Source organism: Phasianus colchicus, chromosome 2 (assembly GCF_987193195.1).
Source record: "Phasianus colchicus chromosome 2, bPhaCol1.hap1.1, whole genome shotgun sequence".
NCBI classification, from domain to species: Eukaryota; Metazoa; Chordata; class Aves; order Galliformes; family Phasianidae; genus Phasianus; species Phasianus colchicus.
This window is the reverse complement of record NC_143437.1, coordinates 43819920-43841951: the sequence shown is the minus strand read 5'-3', so window position 1 is coordinate 43841951 and position 22032 is coordinate 43819920. Positions and strand designations below refer to the sequence as shown.

Genomic DNA, 22032 nt, shown 5'->3' with positions numbered 1-22032 from the left:
AAGAATATGTGTAGACTTGTTATTACTGTTCATTGCCAGGACAGCATCAAGCTGACATGATCTCATTCCTCCACAAGAGCAGAGCCTGCAACCTAATATTGAGGATTAAAAGTAAATTCTGGAAAAATTCTGTACTAGTACTGCCTTGCCATCATCATTTTGCTGTTCATTCTAGCCCTCTCTCATCACCCCTCCCATTCCTTCTCCAAAGAAGGCAGTACAAAAATTAGATATGACAAAGTGATTGAAAAAACTTTTTGCAAGGGACTTGTTACAATTTCTTCAGCTAAGGAGGTAAACCTGTCTTTCCTGAAAGGAGTATTAATGAGATCCATTGATAACAGGTGTGCTGCTCTTTTGGTTTAGAGACAGGAGGAGCACTGATCTGGCTCATGAGTAACAGGCCAAAAAGGAGGGTGGAGGAAATATTTTGTTGTGAACAAGACTGTCTGGATAATACAGGTAATTTTTATGATTTTTTTCTAGGTTGAGACTGAGCTGTTTGGGACAGCAGCTGTATTACCTTGAACTAAAAATATCTCATTGAGAGTTGTAATCTGTAGGCCTGTTAAGTTACAGCATCTTATTTGTAGTAGACTTGATATCTGAGGAGTTACCTCTGCCATTAGGATAGATAATAAAAATGATCTCAGATAGTACGCATATAGTGTAATATTACTGTTAGGTTGGCAATTACTAAAGAACTTTCTGATGTTGTTTCCTATGCCTCCATTCCCACTGAGTAGTAGCTTTTAATTTAAAATAAAAGCCAGTAGCAATATTATGTTCTAAATGCTCAGAAACTGGACTTACTCATATTCTGTTTGGTTGCCAATAGCTTTAATGAGTTACTTTTTCTAAACCATCAGTGTGACTAATACCGTTGTGAGGCCACCTAGAATAGACTTCCTGTGAAATAATTTGTTTTGTTCCTCCTGAGGTACCTCCGACCTAAAAAGACATCTTTGATAAATGCTTTTGGTCTTCCAATTCTTTATAGTCTACACTGAATAAATAAGACAGGTAAGTAAAAACAGTATGTTTCCTTGGTGCACTGTTAAGAGTTCTGCTTCAAGGAGCAGTATTTGTCATCTCTAATGCAAAATAAAATTAGGTAAGAGGCTTGTCCAAGACACTGTTCCTGAAGCAGTGACGGGATTAGGATCAATCACCTGGATCCCAATACCGAGATTTACTCACTCAACATAAATAATCCTAACTGATATAATTCCATCAAGCTGGATTTTCAGATTCTTCTAATTTGGAATATTAATGTGTCATTCTAAATATTTCACCCTATTTATTCTCTCTCCTGGTATTCCTCAATTGCCATATTTCCAAGTACACAGACTTGTAAAAAATAATTAGTTGTCAAAAAAAAAAAAAAGGAAAAAGTTTTAATTCAGTTAAAAAAGTTTAATTCAGTTTTAATTAGAATTGCAGTTTGTTCTTATGTGTGGAAAACAAAGTGATGTCCTACTAGACATGGACTTTTCCTTCAAAGCCAAAAAATCTTTCTGTTTATGGGGCAGACTGCAAGGGAAGTCTTTCCCTGTGGAGTGTTTATTAGGAGAATATTAAGGATATTTTAGGTAACATGTTATTTGACTAGGTACAGATTCTTTGGGAAATGGGTTTTATCTAATAAAATGTAAGTCTTGTAGATCTTGTTAGAGATCTTGGTAGAGATTGGTGATTTATGTACTATAAGTGGTTTGAGAATGTGTGATAGCAACCTAATGATTCTAAGTTTTTTAACTAACAATGAAAAATTTTAGCGAACACCACAGCTTCACATGTCTACTTGCTGTGATCTGACAGTAGCTCACACCTATGCAGTAAAGGGTGATGAGCATTTTATAAGACTTATTCTCATGCATGTAACAACACAATTTCACGAGCGTTTCTTTTAGAGGAAGTATGAATATAAGCATTTTTTTCTCTCACCTTTGTGTGGGTACCTGCCAGGGAAAACAAGGAACTACTGCACTTTGCTCACGTGCTGCTGCTAATCTAGTACATGAAGGAAATGTTTTTTTGTTGAATTGGCACCTTGCCTGACAAAATCACCTGTGCAAGAAACATAGTTTTTCAGCAGTTGCTGAAAACTATGGGCAGCATTAGTCACTGTTATGCAGTCTGGTTGGAGAGACTGCTTCTCTCATAGATTTATGTCCTTTTATTGTGGCAACCAAAGCCTCATACAGTGCTGGAGGTGAGGCTATGCAGAATGGACCTGGGTCCAATGTACCACAAGGTATTGGCCATTTGTGCTGCCAGGGCACACTGCTGGCTCAGATTCAAATTGCTGTCAGCTAGACTCTCAGATCCCTTTCTACAGGGCTACTCTCCAGCCTCCCACTCTCCAGTTTGTCTATACATCCAGAGCTGTTCTATGCCAAGTGCAGAATCAGGCACTCTGGTTAAATTTCATACAGCTGGTGATTGCCCAGCCTTCCAGTCTAAGTGAGACCTCTCTGCCTTCAAGGGTGTCTGAAAATGTGTCCCAGTTTATCTGGGGAAAAGCTCTGGGACCACACCACTGATTACTAAGTGGTTGAACATACTTTACTTTTTTTTTTTTCCTTTCGAAATTTCAGTGTGTACTGATTAGGACAGGGAGAAGGAAAGCTCTCATGATAGTTGCAAAAAATTCCTATAGTGGAGAGAGTCCTGGGGTGCACGGATCTCTCCCTTCCTATGAACATATGTTAGGCTTCAGTTCCCCAAGACCATGAAAAGCATTAATTTAAGAAAAGGGAAGAGAGAGTACAGCAGGGAAAAAATCTACAGGAAAAAAACATGTGTATGACATGCCGTACTGTCAGTTAAGAGGGTACAACCCTGCTCCTTGTGCAAGCTCAGATCCTCCCCTAAGGCCTCCTAAGCCCTCCAAACAATCCACGTGAGATAGTGGGATCAAGATCTGCTAAAATTAAGTGCAAGTTTCACATTCCTCTGCTTTCAGACAAGCATGTATTTGTTCAGGTTGCTTTAAATTACTTTTCATTGATCTGGATGTTTCATACTCGAGCTAAAATATAAAAAGGTCACATATGGTAATTAAAAATATATTCTCCTCATGAAAACTGAGAGGAAATTTAAACTTTAATTAAGTCAGAACAAAATATGAAAAACATCATTTTCCTATTCAGCAGCTTTTCCTTAATTTGCTTTAGGCACACACACTCAAGGATACAGAAGTACATTTATTTGCTCTTTTAAAACTATTATTAAATGTAGTACAATTTTTTTTTTTTAATATATTTATATCTGTATGTAATCAACAGAGCTTTCAATTTATTCATCTTTGCTAAGTTCTCATTGTTGGTAATGATAAATGAGCCAAAGAACATGTGATAAGGTACTTCAAACTTATAATTTTGTGATTTTTAGAAAGGTGTATACATGAGTTGGGACATGGGTCAGTACAAAGATTTTAGAAGTGGTATGGCTACAATACAGATGTTTGAGAGTAAGTCTTTTATATTCTTAATGCACTATGTTGTTGTGGATTTTTTTTTTTCCTATAAATATAACCTATGCAACTTATTTCCCACAATGGAATGGCTTTAGTTGATATAGGGTCTTTGACAAACATTCAGAAGTATTTTAAAACAAACTGAATACAATTTGCCAGTTTCCACTTCTATTTCCCTATCTCAGACTATATCTCCTACTTTCTGACAACCTCCAAAAAGGTCTTTTCTTCAAAATCAATCCTACATCCTCATTCTTCTTACAGAATGCTCCACCGGGAGGATGCTAATGTCTGCATGTTTTGCTTTAAGAAGGTCTATTCTTTTGCTTTGTCATGTTCTCAATTTCCATTGGAAGATGGAAAATTTCACTTCAGTTATGAAGGAGGTACTTGCCAAAATTAATCTTAGGGGAATTTCTGAAAATATCCCTTCTTTCTTGCCTGTGAGCCAGGAGTAGCTGACTCCTTTTTCTTATCTAGGAATGGACTGAAGAGAATCTGTTATTTTTACAGCTGTGAAGTGCATCTGACAATATTTGTCCTCATATTCAAAGGCATGCTGCAGAAGGCAGATGCTTTATCCTTTTGTTTTCCTGGTCTCAGATCCCCAGGAAAAAAAAAGAGAATTAAATAAAATGTAGAAAAACTTTAGCATCAGAGGGTTCCGTATTATTAAGAGATTTAATATATTGTAATTGCTCAAGACGTTGTTATTTCTTCATTTTCTTTTTTACTCTCACCATAATTAAATTCACACTGAAATCTAGAAAAATATGATGTTTAATGCAGTCCTATTCTTGGTGCTCTTGAGACATGCCTCATAGAGTGTGGTGCCTACATCACTTTGGCCTACATGAAATGCTAAGTTCAGCATGCATCTTCCAGATCTTCCTAGCTCCCTAACTTGGTTGCTAATACCTTCATATATATGTAAGTATATATACTTGGCAACTATGTGATACTTGTCATTGTTAAAGTGCTTAATGGGCATCAGTTAATTAAGACCTGTCATTACATTTTGAGGCAGTAAGGGCCGACTGGAATACTGAAAAATGGTGAAATTGAGGTACAGAGATTTTAATCCTCAGTCTTCCAATGTGCTCAGGTACCTCAAAGCCTGGTTTTGCGTTATGATTTCTCCAAGGGAAAACCTATCTGGAAAAGTTTTTATCCCCTTATCCCCTCTGTCTGCTGTTTGTCTCCTTTTCCTCAGTCGCACCAATTCTGTTGTTTGTGAGGCTTTCTTGAAAGCAGGTCATTAGCAATGTGTGTTGCAGAGAATATGTCCTGTCCACATCTTAAGGACTGATACCATGTGGAGTTTTTCCTTGTTAAAGGCAAAATTAAAACCAGGACTTTGCTCACAGTGACAGGATGACGGTCCCTTCAAAAGAAGTATGGGCTTCTTGCTGTGCATTCATAGGGGGAGACAGAAAACCTTTTGACTGTCTAAGGTGACTAAATGTTTTGTGAGAGTAAAACAAACAAAGGAAACAGCCCTTCCCAAATTTCTTTCTTCTCTCTCTCTCTTTTTTTTTTTTTAATCTGAATTTCTTCAGTGACCTCCTTAACTTGAGTAACAGGGGACAGGGAGAAGTAAAAGTTATTGCCTGAGATTGAAAAGTGCATGAGAAATTTATTAACCGGCTTTGCCAGAAAAGAAATTATATCTTGGAATAATTTCAGTGGAGATTAATGGGAGTTCAGTATAGAGAAAAAAAAACAAAACAAAACAGGAGGCTCTCAACCTCAACATGAATGCAGATCTGTCCATATTAGGTCAACATGAATACTAAAACCACTCTGTTCTCTAGCTGGTTACAGCTCCCTGCGTAGCAACTTAGCAGGCTGTGATATGAGGTACTGCACTTGACCTGCTGCCCTGGTAAAGCTAGGGAAAACACCCATGCAGCTGGCATGTCACACTATATACACCATGGTGTTAATATGGGGTGTTCTCTTGATATGCTATTTCTTGTAATTTTTATTTCTGCCTTCCCCATATAGCTTTTAATAAAGGACATGGTAATGAGGCCTGAATGGCATTTATTATCCACACAGTGTATCGTGGCCAGTTACTTATCCTGATGGATTGGTAAGAACATGCCTCAGCTCCATACCATTACACAGACCTTATTTAGGGATTTTTTTCTCTAGTAAGAACTGAAACATGACACCATGCAAGGCTTTCAGACTTACCTCGTACAGAGCATGTGCCGCTTGTGCACACTCCAGAATAGACTGTCTTTCACCAAGATCCTTGTGCTCAGATTTCACATGCGGCAGGTATCACAGCATAAGGGCTGAGTTTGCATGCAGGAAAAGATTCATGCAGATACAAATGTGCTAGTTCTCTAATTTCTTTACTTTTAAAATGTTTTAGAGTTACTTATTTCACTGTGCAGGAAAATCAGGGCATATGTATATTGCTATTTAAGCCTGAGGACATATGCAGGACTTACCTCTAGATTGGTTCATCTACTTTATGTATCAAATCCTAGTAATATGGTTTTCTTTCTTTTTATCAGACTTGTCAAACTGCTATAAGAACTGAGCTCTTTCTTTTAATGGGGTCTGAACGCGATGCTTGTCCTCTTGCAGAAATGCCACAGGCATCTCTGGCCAAAATAAAGCTGTGGTGGCATGGTCAGTTACTGCATCAGGAAAAACCTCAAAGAATGTTTATTTCTGTGAGCGGGTGATGCAAAAGGATTGTAAGAGCAAACTGATAGCAACAACTCAGTGCCTTCTGTCAAGTGAAAGAAAAATGTACTTTGATCCTTTGGGAAATGCATTTGGACATAGCTAGTCATGGAATATTTAAAGAAGCCTTGAGGAGAACTTCTGGTGAGAGAGTTTAGTTTGCAGCCACTACCATGGTGGCTGCAAACTGTCACATTCATTTTTCCTCTCCTGGAGAGAAGAAAAACAATGCCTGTTTTCAGTGACGGTGGGGGCTTAGCCTGTAGAGCAACTTTATCTGTGACCATTGTGCAGTATTTCTGGGGAAGCAAAACAGAGCAAATCAGATTTGTTTACAACAAATAGGACTTGCACCTTGGAGGTTGTCATGATGCAGCTTTCCTAGTTCAAAATGAAACTAATTGGCTCCCAACCAGTCACCAAAGTGAGGCTCTGTGATTTCAGATATGTCACCTACTGGAAGAAACTAGAAGCCTGCAGATGTATTCAGTTCCTCAGGTAGTGTTCTTTATCCCTTTAAATGAATTTTTGTGTAAGGAAGTATTTGACAGAATATCCCTGGTGCAAGATAAATAGTTTCCCTGTGTTCAGGACTAATTATCCTCAGGGACACAACAGACCAAACAGCTAGATGAGCCAGAAGTAAAATGGTATCTTGTGGCTATAGTGGGAAGTAGGCAGTTACACTCCTACCATACACGATTAGATGGCTATCGAGCTTGTTACTGCAGGAGAGGAAATGACCAGCTTTTTCATACAGAACCTCCATAAATAAGTACATGTGCACTGCAACGCTCATTCTCTGCCTTGCTTATGTAGATGTACAGGACCAACAGCTGTTGCTGGTCATACATATTTCAGATCAAATGTGTGTATAGGGCACAGCTGAAGAGAGAACTTTCTGTGAATGTGGTGATGCACGTGACTGTCATGTTTACATAACATCCATATTTAAAATATGCAGATCTTGCTGGATAATAAGACAGCATGCTTTATTTCTGCCCTACAAATCCTGGAATAAAATCATTTTTTGTAGCGTTTGTCCAGTGTGCAAGATCTTCCACAGTTTTTTCTCTCACTTCAGTTTTCCTTGGTTATTTTTCACTGACACTTAGTACGATGGTTGAGCATTGTGACTGGAAGCTGAATGGTGAATGTGCTTTAAATTGTTTTCGTAGTTTGAACATAATCAACCAGAAATCTCAAGAGAATTCCAGGGAAAAGTTAAATCTTGCAGGTGTCTTTTTTTTTCTTTTATTTTTTTTCCCAGCCAAAACTCCCGTTAAAGCCAGCTATAATTTTGCCTGAATAAGGACCGCAGGACCTAGACAAATCTTGCAGGATAAAAGATTTGTCTACTCTTTAAACTCTGGATAAGCATCTGAACTCTCTGCCACATTCCTAAATTAGATCATCCCCAGTGTGAGCCCGGCTTCAGGAGAAACCTTGCCAAGCCATGCTGATGGACTTCTTCAGAGCCTGTGGGGCACAGGGCTGTACTGATCTCCTTGGCCAGGTGGGCCTGGAGACACTGCCGTCTTGCAGCTGAGGGACAGTGGAGAGATAGAGGCAGGTGGAGAGAGCAAACTGCACAGCACATCTGAGGCCTGTGTTTCAGCGCATTGTTCTGAATTTGCTGTGGGTCACTTGGACCACAGGCATTGTGGTGTTTTCCCCAGGCAACGTGTTGTACAGTGTGGGCTGGAGGTGACGAAAGCACAGATTGTTGTGGCTTGGGAGGAACGTGTGCAAGCTATTGGCTGGCTGAAGGCACGCCTGGCTGACACTATTTATATCTGGGGGAGATGGAGTGTAACAGCACACAGCATCTGCGTGTAGCCAACCCTGGCTGTTTGGAAGGCACGTGCCTTCTGAGTGCAGTTTATCTTCTACCTCTTCCTGGTGCAGCTCTGAAATTCTCCCTTTTCTAATGATACTTTGCTCTTGTCTGCTAAAGCTGGGGCTCAAGCGAGAGCATAGTGGTATACCTGGTGATTCACACCCCTTCTCGCAGGGCAGAATGAGTAAATCAGCAGCATGTTACTCTAAAAGACTACTTGGACATGTTTATTGCTGAAGCTGCTGAAGAAAGATACAGAAAAAGTAGAGGGGACTCAGTGGCTTCCTGCTCAGAACTGCATTTTAACCAGCTATTGCTTCTGAGTGCTTGGAGTGTGTGAAAGCAGGTCCTGCCTGGTGGAAGGATCCACCCTTGCTGCATGGTCTCTGCAGGCCCTTGAGGCTGAGCCATAATGGGAGTGGAGGAGCTGTCTCCCAGTATCCCAAGAATCCCTAAATTTTAAGACAGCGTTGCGAATGCGGAGGTGGCACTCATAAATTACAATTCTCTAAACAGCGTATCTGCAACTTCTGCATTCACATACTGCAGTCATACAGCTATGAATTTTCTGATTTTTGTCACACTCTGATAAGATTAAAAAAACACAGTTATATTCGATCCTGCTGACTGGTTGCAGAAGTAATTTCTCATTCAATTGAAATCCAAAACTTCGGAGATTTCATGTCCACTGGGATGGAAAGTAATTTATCAATTCCCATTAGCTTCAGCCACCAATCACGGAAGTTTTTATTTTCATTTTAGCAAAAAGGATAATGTATGCCACCTACATTTCATACTTTGTCGGGGATTTCAGAAAGCAAGCAGCTAAAGCTGGGCCCTCTGCCTGTTTAGAAAAAAATGCCCTTTTTCTAAGAAAGCAGAACTTTGTACAACTTTTATGAGGAGGAGGATTCAAAAGTCAATACCTGGATGTTTTGAAACATGCCCTTTTACATTTAGTTTGAGCAGCTTTGTTGGAGCCTGTAGCTTTTCAAGCCTATTTTTCTACGTGCACATCTGCATTTCTTTTGGGAATTGCTCTTCTAATGCACAAGCATTTACTAATGGTCTTACAATGACTGCAGATTACATTTTTTTCTAAGGACTACAGGCAGAAAACGGGAGGCTGCCAATCCCTTATAATAAACAAGAACGGTGACATGAACTGCCTTCGGTTCTTGTAAAGATAAATAAAATTCAGAATGCTTCTTTTTTGCATTTCTTGTCAGTTGAATTAGTTCCCTGAAATTCCTATGGCAGAACATTTGGAAGAAAGAGAGACTTGCTATTAGTCAACTGTATTGATTTCTGCCACTAAGGAAAGTAGGAGAAAAAATATTTACTGTGCTAAACCGCTGGAGCTTTCAACCAGTTCATATTGAAAATTGTCTCCTGTGGACTCCCCTCCCCCTTCACCCCCCCCAAGCCTTTCCTCTGCAGAAGGGAAGACTGGAAGAGGCATCAGTTCAGAACAATGAGAACCAGTTCCTGTTGCCCTCCAGCTGCTGCAAGAGAGGTATACTCTGCCAAAAAAGTTGCATTCTCCTTGCTGTGAGCAGTAGTTCACAAAGCCATTTTCAGAATCACAGCAGATCAAATATTACTATGATTTCAAAGTGATCATTGTTTGTTTTTAGATCTAGTTCATCTAAATGGACTTCTCAATTGCTGTGATTTGTTGCAGGCATAATAGTCAAAATAGACAAACTTCCAGTTCTGTTGTTTCAAGCTTCTTAATATATAGGCTGAATTTTATATCAAATCACATTATTTTGTGTTTGGAAGATCTGTGTCTCTTTTTGAGCTATTTTCAGTGAATTTTTTTTTTTCTGTTTTGTGTACAAAGATATTATTTAAACATTCGTTTTTTGTTTCCTTAACAAAATTTAAACCAAAAGCAAGCTCACCCATTTCAATAAACTCTTAAATGTGAAGGTTGATAAATGGATAGATGTATTTTATAGTGTAGCTCTACTCACAAGAGTGGATTTGTAATAATGGTATCTTCTTCCTCAGCATGACTGCTACTTGTGTTCATTCAGTCAGATCTTCAACTTTATGACAGAAATAAGTCTTGACTGCTTTTTATTCTTGTTAGCCCTGCAGAGAATAGATAGCTAAGCATCAAATACAGCAAAGAGCTAATGAGCTAGATTTTTCAGAGTTGAGCAGCTGAGATTTCAATAGGCTATTGACTACTTACAACGTGTTAGTAATTTCAGATCAATTGCTCCTATACAAGCCTCATGAAAACAAGGCACACGGGCAGGTACAGACAAAAGCTAAATTTATTTGACAGAATGTTGTTTGTTTCTCATTACATTGGAAATGGAAAGAGTGAGCATGGTTCCATTGTCAGAGTCCATGTCGAATTTGAAGGACCAGGAATTAGAAGTTTTTTTCTCAAGCTTGAGACTGTAAACATGAGAGCTCACAGTATTATTTCATATGTGCTTTTCACAAAAGAGGGCACAATGTAAGTACACTGCCAAACAGAGAAAAAACTCAATAAGAGATGAAGGACCTTTAACAATCATATTGAGTAGGTAACTGATTTGTTCTAGAAGAAAAGAAGGACGGTTATAAGGGATAGTAGTGATGGGAATAGCTAAATTCTGACAAATGTGGAGGATTCAAAAATATTCAAAGGGTAGAACAGCCAAGTAAACATAATAAATAAGCAAGCCATTTTTTTCTTTTTTTCTTTCTTTAAATACAAAACTTGTCAATTGTATTTGAAGACATACGTTTTCCCAAAGAAAACAAATTGTCATAGATAGCTGCCAGCAACCATGTTTTTCTGTGCTGAAAAAAAGTTCACTTTGCTCTTTTACAAAAATACAAATTATTACAATTAATATTTCCTCTAACAAATTGGATTTCACATCCAATCTAAGTGTATGCTTTGTTATATACAACAGTTCTTAGACTTGATTCTTGAGGTTTTGGCTATGCTGAGTCATTAATGTTTGAAAGTACAGGATGTAGTAAAGTTGCCTTAATAGGTTTTCTGTGATGCGCTCAAAATTAGCTAATAAACTTGTAAACTCCTTTTGAATAGCTGAAAGGAACTGCTGTGATTCTGGAAATCTGAGGCAGAAATGAGAAAGTGGATGTGATATTTTGTAATTTTTGAGAATTATGAATAGTAAAAATAAGAAAGCCTGTGGAGCTGTAATACGAATTGTACCAGTTAAGTCAATTTCTCACTAATAAAGGAATGAAGGAAATGTTAAGTAAAAAAAATATCTGCAGTTGCCTGACAGCTGACAAACAGTAACAACTTCATAAATACATAAAATAATCTCTGACATACTGAATTTATTTATTTTTAAATAACAGATTTTGCAGCCAATGGTAATGATGGTATGACCGAAATAGGACGTTATTAAAGATTTGGATACAGCGCCTCTGATTGTGAATAATCATTTCTTAGCAGCTTCGGTATAAGCATTGTCTTATGCATGGAAAGAGTGTGAATAAATAGTGGTGATTAGCAAGAAAATATTGAATCCTGGGAGGTGCACAAGTGAGGTGGTGCTGGGCAGTGTTATGTTAGGTTTTGTTTATGGTGTTTATTAATGTTTTGTGAAAGAAGTGTAAACTGCACATTAATTATGTTCCACAATGGCTAAACTGGGAGGTGTAACGGGAGGATGCGCTAATCACTTTATCACTTGCTGGGCACTCTGAGCTGGTATAATTTAGCATACCCCGATTAAAAGTAGGAATAAATTCTCCTGATAGGAAATTTATTTCTTAGGTTTATATGTGGATCTATGTTTTATATCCTTCAGACACTATATACCTATTCTCATATGCCAAGGCTACTGGCTTTTCTCTTATTCTGAGTGCCAGGAGCACTGAATGGTTCTTGAATGCTTATAGATGATGAAAAGTGCAAGTAAAACAATTTTATTGGAGGAGAAAAAAAGAAGAATAAATATTGATGATCAAGAAGTGACACAAAAGAACCGAAAAAGGCTGGCAGGTGGCTGATGAACTAAACTGTCCTGGGGAGAAAGGGGAAGATAAAGATATCCATGGAAGAGCCTCACACAAAGGATGCAATATGATGCTCTGCTGATTTTTGTAGGACAATTTCTCTAATTCTCCTATAGTTCTGTTTTCCATCATTGTAAGGATTCTCTTACTGGGGGAAGACACAGAACAGAGTTCCTATGCAGTCCTTGGGAAGACATTTGAGTAATTGGCCTTGAGGAAGGACATGTTTGGAGGGTTCCTTCTGAGAAACAGGAGCTATTTTCTTGTCAAAATGGATATTAAGAAAGTTTAATGACTGTGCAAGACCTCAGCAGTCTCCCAGGGATGCCTTCATGATGGCAGTCATGAGGGTGACTGTGATACAACCACCCTACTTGAGCTAGCTGTCTTCACAGAGGCTAAGGTGTCAACAGAACTGAAGTTTCAGTGTACAAACTTCAGCTTTTCTCAGTTTGGTCTAGCTAAAACCATCTCAGTGACTAATACTTGTACTGTGACTGAAATTAGTGTGACTCTTAGGGCAGATGAAGAACAACAATCTTTGTCCCAGATAATGTTTTCTTGCAGGAACGAGTTTAAGAAGGCGAGTTCAAAGGGAACTCAGGCAAGCAAAGACAGCGTGTTTGAAGCTGCTGAGAATGGTGCCTGTGGTACATCTGGTGTCAATGTGAAAGCTTTCTGGAGAGTAGAAGATTGGGTAGTTGGGATGGTCATGCAGTAAACTTCTAGATCTTGTCTACCAACACCTAGAAGTATGAGTCAGTGGTTTGAGCTAGTGAGATGTCTTACTTATTCCTCAAGTGTTTTCCATATTGATTGGGCTTAAATGTGCTACTTCTACAAAAATGTCCATCAGGGTGATTAAGTCTCACATAAAAAGTGCAGTAAATTCTTCCTGGCTCCAAGAGATTCTTCTGCAGCCATTCTACACTGATGTTCCTTTCACAGCACCCTGTAAATCAGGTACCATTTGTCAGTTTTGAGTTAGTTCCTCTAACTTGTTTATTCTTTGAGAAAGTGGAGGAAACAATTGCATTTAGCTATGCGTGCAGTTGTCTGGGATTTTCTTTGTAACTCGAGGCTGGAAAACTTGAAAAAATGTAAAGCACTGGAATGGGAATTGATTGGGGAGGGTAGTTGTGGTCCACCTGCTCTTTATTTCTGTGTGAGACATCATCTATCCCAGGGAAGTTAGAATGGAGCTATTCGTGACCTTTTTTTCATGGAGATCACAACTTGTCTTTACCTGGTCCTCTCAAGCCAGGTGTCATCTTGTTCCCTCTTTCCTCACAGACATAAGGAACAGCAGAAACTGCCCCTCAGTTATGAGAATGGCATTTAATAAGGTCCCTCCTCTTTTCATTTACTGAGAACCATAATCAACCAAGCTGACTGTAAAGAAAATGCCACCAGATTCATCTAACCACATTTAATGACAAGATGTCAGGGTATCACCAGCACCCATTTGGTTTTCTTCAGTTTCTTTGCTGTTCCAGCACAAATTTATATGGTTGAAAGTCTCTTGTGGTTCTTGAACTCAGGTCTGTGTTGCAGTGTTCAAAGGGGCCTGATTATTAAATGCTGCTCAACAGTTTTAGCATGCCTATGTTGGCCAAACCTCTTGGTGACCATAAGAGACTGTATAAGTAAAGAAAAGTGTATTTTAGTGGAAAAATTACTAAAAAAGATTTTTCAGGAAGATAGTTTGAAAAGAATAATAAATGGAAATCATTTCTGTGTAGGAGACATTGAATTAACAACTAAAGCGTACAGGAATTTTAATTTAAGCCTTTTGGTATATGTATTTCAAATATATATATATATTCCTCTCAAAGAGAACAGTTGGGGATTTCAGGTTTTTGAAACGGTTCTCTCTGTCAAGGGCACCAGTCCATAAATTGTGTTTTTTGGATCACTATTTCTGCTAAGCTAGTCTAACTTGGGAAGGTGGTAAAGGTTTCAAACTGGCAGAGATATGCCTGAGGCAAGCTTCAGGCATATTGGCACTACAGCTGCCTTACTTCTTTGCCAGCAGAAAAGTGGCTCCATATAGACTGATTAGAGGAACATGAATAAGGAAGGAGCGGAGGATGCTGGATAAAATAAATAATAATACAAGAAACGTTCAAAAAGAAGCAAGTTATTTAAGAGCTTTGATGTGTTGTTAAATTTATTTACTTATTTTTGGAAAGGTGTTCTTAATGCTCTCTTTTGTGTTCATTGCCAGTCTAGTCTGCAATTTGGAAAGTTTCATACTGAGCTACTCCTAGCTTACTACAATGTGAATGAGATGTGTTGCTTGTGAAATCAGAAGTACTTCTACTTTAAACTGTAGTTTTATATCAAGTTCTTAATTACACATCACGTGCTGGGTGGGAGTGCATTTTATACCTGGTTCTTGATGTCATTTATATAAGTTATAACTATATTACAATTTCTAAAATGTGATGATCTTTTAAACTTCACAGTCTTTAATCAACCTAAACTTTAATTATTAGAATATGTGGAAAATGCTTTTTATTTTTCATTTTCTGGTGATTATGGAGAAGCTATCAATAGGATAGAGCTAGGTTCCTCACACGTTCCATGCAGAATAGAGAAAACAGGAATTAATTGAAATGACAGGTGTAGACTGCATATAGCCAAGCAGTGGAGCCAATGCAGCCTCCATCCTTGATGTTTTACAAGACCCAGCTGGAAAAAGCCCTGAGCAGTCTCATCTCATAGCTGACCTTGTTTTTGAGCAAGAGTTTGGACTGGAAATATTTTCAGGACCCTTCCAACTTGAATTATCCTAGGATCTTATGGTTATTAGTTGCTACTTTGTTCTATCTAGTTCAAAAAATTATTATGAGCAGTATTAGATTATTAGATTTTTTCCCCCAAAAGGAAATCGTTTATAACATGAAAGAGCGGGTAGGACACTGCCATTGCTGACATAAGATTGATGTTCGGGAAGACATGTTTATAAATCATCGAGATGGGAACTGAACTCCCTCTGGCACTCTTTGAAATGTGATTTATACATATTTTTAATAGTACTTTGGTAAACTTGGCCAGGCCTTATGAAGAAGATGGGTAGTTCAGCTCCATTCCTATTCACTTCCTACTTTCTCTAGAACAACAATGGAAAGATTAATCAGTTGGAGTAATTTCATTGGGTTTGCGTGTTCAGTAACAGCAAGAGCAAATAAGGCCAGCTGAGGTTTATGCTGGCAAACTCTGCTGTGTTACAGTTGCTGTCTTAGGACTTTTTTCTTTGCAGACTTGCAGCTTTCTGAAGAAATTTCTTGCCTGCTTTTTGCTCTTCGTTGCCACTTAAAAGGACATTCAGACCCCATTCTCAAGTTTTTCTCCTCTTCCAATTCACTTCTGCCAGTTGGGTGATGACTACCAATTCTCTTAGCAACAGCTCACAGTTCTCCGCCTCCTTCCTTCAGCTCCACAGGCAACGCTAATGAACCGTTCACTGAGAACAGCTTTTGCAGCATCCCAAATGATATCTTCAGGGATCCCTTTGGGAACAGTGCTCCTTCGCTTCTTCTCTGGGTTTTCTTGATTAATTAGAAACCCCTGTTCTGAACTCCAGCCCAGGACCCACATGCTTATTTTTTCCTCCAAAGGGCAAATTAATTTGAGCTCTTATCCCAATGACTTCAGTGGATTTACCACTAGAACATGAATATCTTATTGTCTTTCACTTCTGAGTACCACTAGTTCTAAGATAACTGCAGTTTTATGAGCTCTGTGTTTAGTGACTGCCATTAAAAGGCAGCGCTTTAGTGCCCTCTGATATTTGAGCTTTACTGTGGTATTTGTAGTATCTTCTATAGTGAGAACAAGAAGTACTGCAGTAAAGACAAAATTTGAGGTGCCATAAATGTTAAATTTATTTTAAACGACCCACTGCAGGCTGACAGGAAAGATATACTTAATACTTTAGTCTATAAATATAAAAATTGATCCAACACAATGTCCCAGCAAAGTAAGAAAGAAGTAATGTTTTTCTCTCAGAGAAGTTGCCTCTTGTGTGAATCAGTTACTTCTAAACATTCCAATTTTTAGGTTGTTTCATGATTAGTGACCTTCAAAGGCAGTACTTCAGCTCGTTTCTACAGCCCAGTCTGCCATTAGAGGAAGACTGTCTTCTCAATGACCTGACCTGGTCACATGTAGGGGATCACTCACCTCGTAACTGTGACTGCTCCAAGGCTTCAGGAAAATTACATTTTTTGAGAACTTCATCCCAAAGGCCTGAGCAATATTGAGGTCTGCTGATTTCATTCTGAAGTATACATGGAGTATTGAGATGTCTAAAATTGGCAGTCAACATTTATGATTCTATGATTCTTTTCTGGAATAAAGAATAAAGTTGTTTAAATAATGACAAACAATCTTCTTTAGGAAGATATTGCTGCCATGGAGCCCAAACTTTCTCTTTGTTGATGCAAGGGCACAGCTGCTCTGGTCACAAAATCTAGAAGAGTTATAGTATTTTTCTAAATGCAATGAAAGTGTGAGGAGGGAAAGGAGCTGACAGTACTGTAGCCCTCCTTCCCCTTGCTGCTAGTGCCCTTGAGTGCCACAAAGGCCGCTGTACCCTGCAGTGCAGCTGTGAGTGCAGCTGTGTTTGTCCCCATTTTGATCTTTGTTTTCTGCTTCAGCCTTCCATCATGCTGATTTTGCCTGGATGCGTTGGCCTCTGAGGATCAATGTGCTGCCACTTGCCCACCTCCTCAGCTACAGCCCATGTCCAGATCAGCATTCAGACAGTCATAACAGCATGTGTTAGCAGCTGGGCAAGTTTAGCAGAGCATAGAGAACCCTGTTAAATGTGTTTGGGTTCCTCCTGAGGCCTAAGCATTTTCCACCTCTGTTTTTACCCAAATGCTGTGAGACAGGGTCTGAACAGAGATGCGCTAAGACTGTTGCAGTGCCTCACTGCTTCATGTATCGAGGCATGTCATTAGCAGCCCCCTGGTGCTAAGAGAGTCTGTGAGAAGAAAATTAAAATAAAATTTGGCTGTAGATGAACATATTGAATGGAGTACTGATTTCCATTTAGGTATACTTTTAGTCTCAGGGCAAAATAAGAGAATGTCTCCTGGTTCGAGCTTGCAAGGCTGCTTCTCTTGTGATGACTGTAATATTGTCAAAGGTTACTAGAAAGTTTTGGTGCTGAAATGAAAGCATTTTCAGAATACTGGAAAAGAGAATGTCTTGGAAAACACACTGGGGTATCTCAGAGGATGCTTTGTGAATCTGATACTCTCATGAAAAACTAGACCATAGCCTTTTGAGAGAATTATCTACATTTCGTTGTTTACATTATTCATGTTAGCTGGTCAAATTTACCACAGAGTCTCTCTGGGATACTTCTACAAGGAATGTAGACATTGTCTATTCAAAAAATACAACTTTGAGTAATGACAAAGAGCATAATTTGAGCCCAGAGAGAAGAGTCAGATACCTCAAGTGGCTGCGTTACGTGGATGTGCAGAGCGAACACATCTGAGAACTTTTTTAGATGCATGGATCCAAGATAGCAGCAGTGTTGCTGTTTATAATTAGTTGTACAGTTATACGCAGATCTATCTAAACAGAGTTATATATCCTAAAATTAGGAAACTTGATATATGGAAGTGGAGGTATTTGAATCATGCTGAAGTTTCTGTGTTTGAATGTTTGTGTGCTTAATCTTCAGTTGTTAAGACATCAGGTACGAGTGTGACTATGTGCTTGCATGCACATTTAGCTCTTTTTAGAACCCATCTGGTTGACTGTTTCTTCTTCAAAGAGTATACAGTGTCTTTTAAATCTCTGTTATTCCATGTTAATTTATTATTATTGTTTTTAAAGGAAAACTGTCTTCTTTGAAACACACAAACTTTTAAAAGTGCCTTTTCATCAAGCCCAGGGTTCCTTTGACGTGTTTTAAATGTTCAAAACAGCTTCAACAACAAAAGCAAACCCAGCAATTTTTTTTCAGAATTATAATGTGGAAAAAAAAATTATGTGCTTGCAGCATGACAGACAGAAAAACTGGTTCAGGTTAGTTTATCCAAATGTAAGAAAATAAGTAGGAAGTGCTTTCTGAAGTCTGAAATACTTTGTGGAAAGGACTGTGACAACTTCTTTGTCATCAGCAAACAGAAGATATTTTAGCCCTCTGCTTCTGCTGACCAAACATTGCTGGAGCAAGATTTGAGGCTCTTGTTTGTCCAATGTAGTGAATGCATAGTTTAGGTATTAATTTCACATGGCTCTTCTGTCAAGGCCTGCACAGATTCCTGTAATTAGAGGTAACAAAGGCCACTGGTGATCTCCTAAATAAAATAAACCATGGAATCCAATCTAGTGATGTCTGCACAAAGTCCCTAGCTTCAGTTTGAGCACAGGCTTTAATATACATTCAGTTATGTTTTAAATATGTCAAATAATGAGAAATATACTATATCCCACAGGAAGCTGTTCAAATAGTTATTTCTTCTCTCTCAAAATCATGAATTTCATGTTGCATTTGAATATTTCTAATTTCAGGTCCCTGGTGTTTTATATCTCATTATCCGAAGATGTTAACATACATTTACCATTGAGCTTAGATGAGTTCTTAGAGCAACTATTGCCTCAGCTTCTTATGAACCCCCTCCCCAGAGACAGCTTCTCACTAGAGCAGGGATGGCTGAATGGCTCCCAAATTATTGCAGTGTACAATTGTAAGCTTATCCTGAGCAGCAGCGTGTAAGAAGCAGAGACTAAGCTGCGGTACTTGCCGCAACCACGCAGTTTGATCTGCTGTAGCATGTATATCAATATTTTGTTGTACTAGACTGAGTTACTTGTCTCCATGGACACAGTTATCATAGAATCATTAAGGTTAGAAAAAGCCTTCAAGATCATCTAGTTCAACCCACCACCATCATGCCTTCTAACCATGTCCCTCAGAGCTACATTCAGCCTTTTCTTGAACACCTCCAGAGACAGCGACTCTGCATGAGAAACATGTTCCAATAACTGACCATTCTTTCTGAGAATATTTTTTTCCTAATAACCTGAACCTCCCTTGGCACAACTTGAGGCCATTCCCTCTTTTTCTATTACTGTTACCTGGGAGAAGAACCTGTCCCCAACCTTGCTACAACCTCCTTTCAGGTTGTTGTAGAGAATGTAGAGAGCGATAAGGTATCACTTGGACCTCTTCTTCTCCAGGATATACAATTCCAGTTCCCTCAGCTGCTCCTCATAAGACTTGTGCTCCAGAACCTCCACCAGCTTTGTTGTCCTTCTTTGGATGTTATGAACAAATCTCTTCATAACTTCCAATTTGAATAGGCTGACTTCTGAATCTTTTACTGTAAAACGTGACTCAGATCATATGTAACTCTTTTTTTGAGCTGAATTTCAACATGTGGACATGAAACTTGGATAAACTTTCTTGGGTAATGATTCTGTGAGCTGTGTTAATTTACATAGAAACCTTTTTAGAGTAAAAAGATACACCCTCTACACAGATGATTCTTTCCAGGTAAAGCTTCCAATCTTGCAAGCGTGACTTGGTACCAAACTCCTCCATAAAAATATGTATAGTTGAGCCTTGAAATTTTAAGTCTCGTTTAAAAACTTTAGAGAAACAAGAAGTAAATGACAGAAATAGGGCTATTTGAATGATGTTTTACTTTGTTTTCACTTTGCTGTGGAAAAAAGTTAACAGAAGACAGAAATCTAACACTGAAAACACCCTTTTATTTGTTTTTTTAGAGACACATTTTATTCTTACAAGGAAGTAGCACTTTGAAGCAGCAACTTATTAGGCCTATTCATTTCCATGCAGAAGTTCACTGGAATAGCTGTAATACATTGTGTGACCATATTAATATGTATAAGAACATTCAACATGTGCATGCCAAAACCTCCTTGTTTTTATTGCATCCAGGTATGCAGTAATTCAATGAAGACAACAGAGTAGACTGAATTCAAGTTACTTTGCAGTGACTTACAAATTAGGAGAAGTATGAGCTACTTTGTGTTGATGGAGTAGGTGAAGTTCATTAATGTTCATTTTGGAAGTGATTTAATGATGAGCAGTTGATACATTGCCAGCTCATAATGTCAGCTCAATACCAACTTATTAGCAAGAATCTGAACTTTATGTGAGTTGTTCTGAGACTTGTACTTTAAATAATGCCTAAGGGAAAATCATAATCTTGTTAAAAAGTCTCCAGTTTAAGGAACATTTTTTTAAAAATAGGGTGAGAGTCTATAGAGGTAATGTCGGAACTCCCTTGAAACCTCACCCTTAAAAAATAAAGCATAATAACAAGGTATGTCAGTGTCTTTGTCATGCTAACACAAAACCACTATTCTTTATATCTGCTGGAAGTGACTTAGATAGAAGACCTGCTGTCTTTTATTTTTAAATCAAGAAAAACATGACTGAATTTAATTTAAACTCACTATGCAAAAACAAATCAGTAACACCATATCAAAAGTACAGACTACATCTGGTCTCAATCAGTTTTTGTACAACATTCAATGCACTTGAAAGTACACCACCCACCTCATCTCCCAGTGTGCTGAGAGTTTCCAGCTCTACCTTCCTTGCTTTTCCCCCCTCATTTAGAGTGTGTTCTATAAAAGCAGACAAATAAACAGACTTAATTTCCTGATTCACATTTTCCATAACCTTGAGTTTGCTGTACTGGCTCCACCTTTTCTAAAGCTATTCATGCATTCCTTCATTTATTGTCCAAAATACCAAACAATTTGATCTATGAGTCTCATTGATTTGACGTGTACTTTGCAACTCCTAAGCCATTTTGGCCCCACAGACCCCACATCACTTTCTAAGCCAGTTATTTGGGGATCCCAAATACCTAGGATTATCTTTTAATTGTTTGTTTAACTAAAGCACTGATGTATTGACTTAATTGTGCCTATTCTCATTTATCTGCTTAAACAAGCAAGAAATACTAAAAGATAACAGCACTGTTGATTGACTGTGTGACTTTTGATGCAATCCATGTCAGCCACAAAGTCAGCATTAGGTTTGCAATCAGAAGTAATCTTTAAAATCTCAAGCAACAGGAAAGCTGCTCATGTTAGGAAGAAATTCAGTTCCTGTAGTAAAGAATCATTTGTTTTGGTTTGTAAATTCCAGTAACGTATATGAAGGAATGTCAGTAAATCAGTTGACAGCCAAAAGTTTAGCTTTTAAGTAATAATTGCAAACTAGGATCTGACAGTTTCATGCTTTCTAGTTCAAAAATTCTAATTAAAAATAGAAAAAAAAAAATCAACACGGTGATAGTAAGCATACATACAAAAAATAGCAAACTTCTGTTATTTGTAATGTGCAGATTTCCCACCTCTTAGAAATAGAGCCTTCGATAAATTCATAATCTGAAATCTTATTATCCTTTGAATGTTTCAAGTTCTCTGTGCCTATTCTGGACTTTGGGAATGGACCCTATTTTTGTCAGCTGAATCAAAACAACTGATTCTTTGTTTGTTTTCACCTCTCTCACATGCCCAGCCAGCTTCTGTGGCTTAAGAGAAGGAACAGAAGTAGATCACAGTTGTGATGCAAGTTTTTTTCCCTTTGTAGGCAAGTCAGAAGCTGTGGAAGAAATGGGAAGAGAGAAATGGAGCCAGAAAGTCTCAAAGAGGACATATTTTGCTGACTTTTTTGGATGACTGTATCAGTTTTGAGCACCTCGAAAAAAAGCAATTTTTTTTTTTTTCATTCCTGGCATATTGTGTTTTTTCAAATAGGGCCATTAAAAGCGTGGGCATAATAGTTCATGAAGCAGCTTGTGACCCATACCACTTTCTCTTGCCTTCTTCACCCTACTTAAACTTTAAAAGCTTCCCACATTATTCTCAAATGCTTCTTGCAGGTAAGATGATAAATGCAGCAAATTGCCTCCTGTTAACAGGTGAATTACAGGTTCTCTCTCCTGAAAGAAATCACAAACATTTTCCGTACAGGGCAACAGTTTGTTTT

The 22032-nt window shown here is 38.3% G+C and overlaps 1 long non-coding RNA gene across 1 annotated transcript; it reads left to right on the top strand.

The window, feature by feature from the left end:
* Positions 1-373: 373 nt before the first annotated feature.
* Positions 374-21729, top strand: LOC149918991 (uncharacterized). The gene is made up of 3 exons (XR_016464701.1): positions 374-462; positions 941-1023; positions 21634-21729. It is a non-coding gene; the product is annotated as an uncharacterized LOC149918991 (long non-coding RNA).
* Positions 21730-22032: the final 303 nt, after the last annotated feature.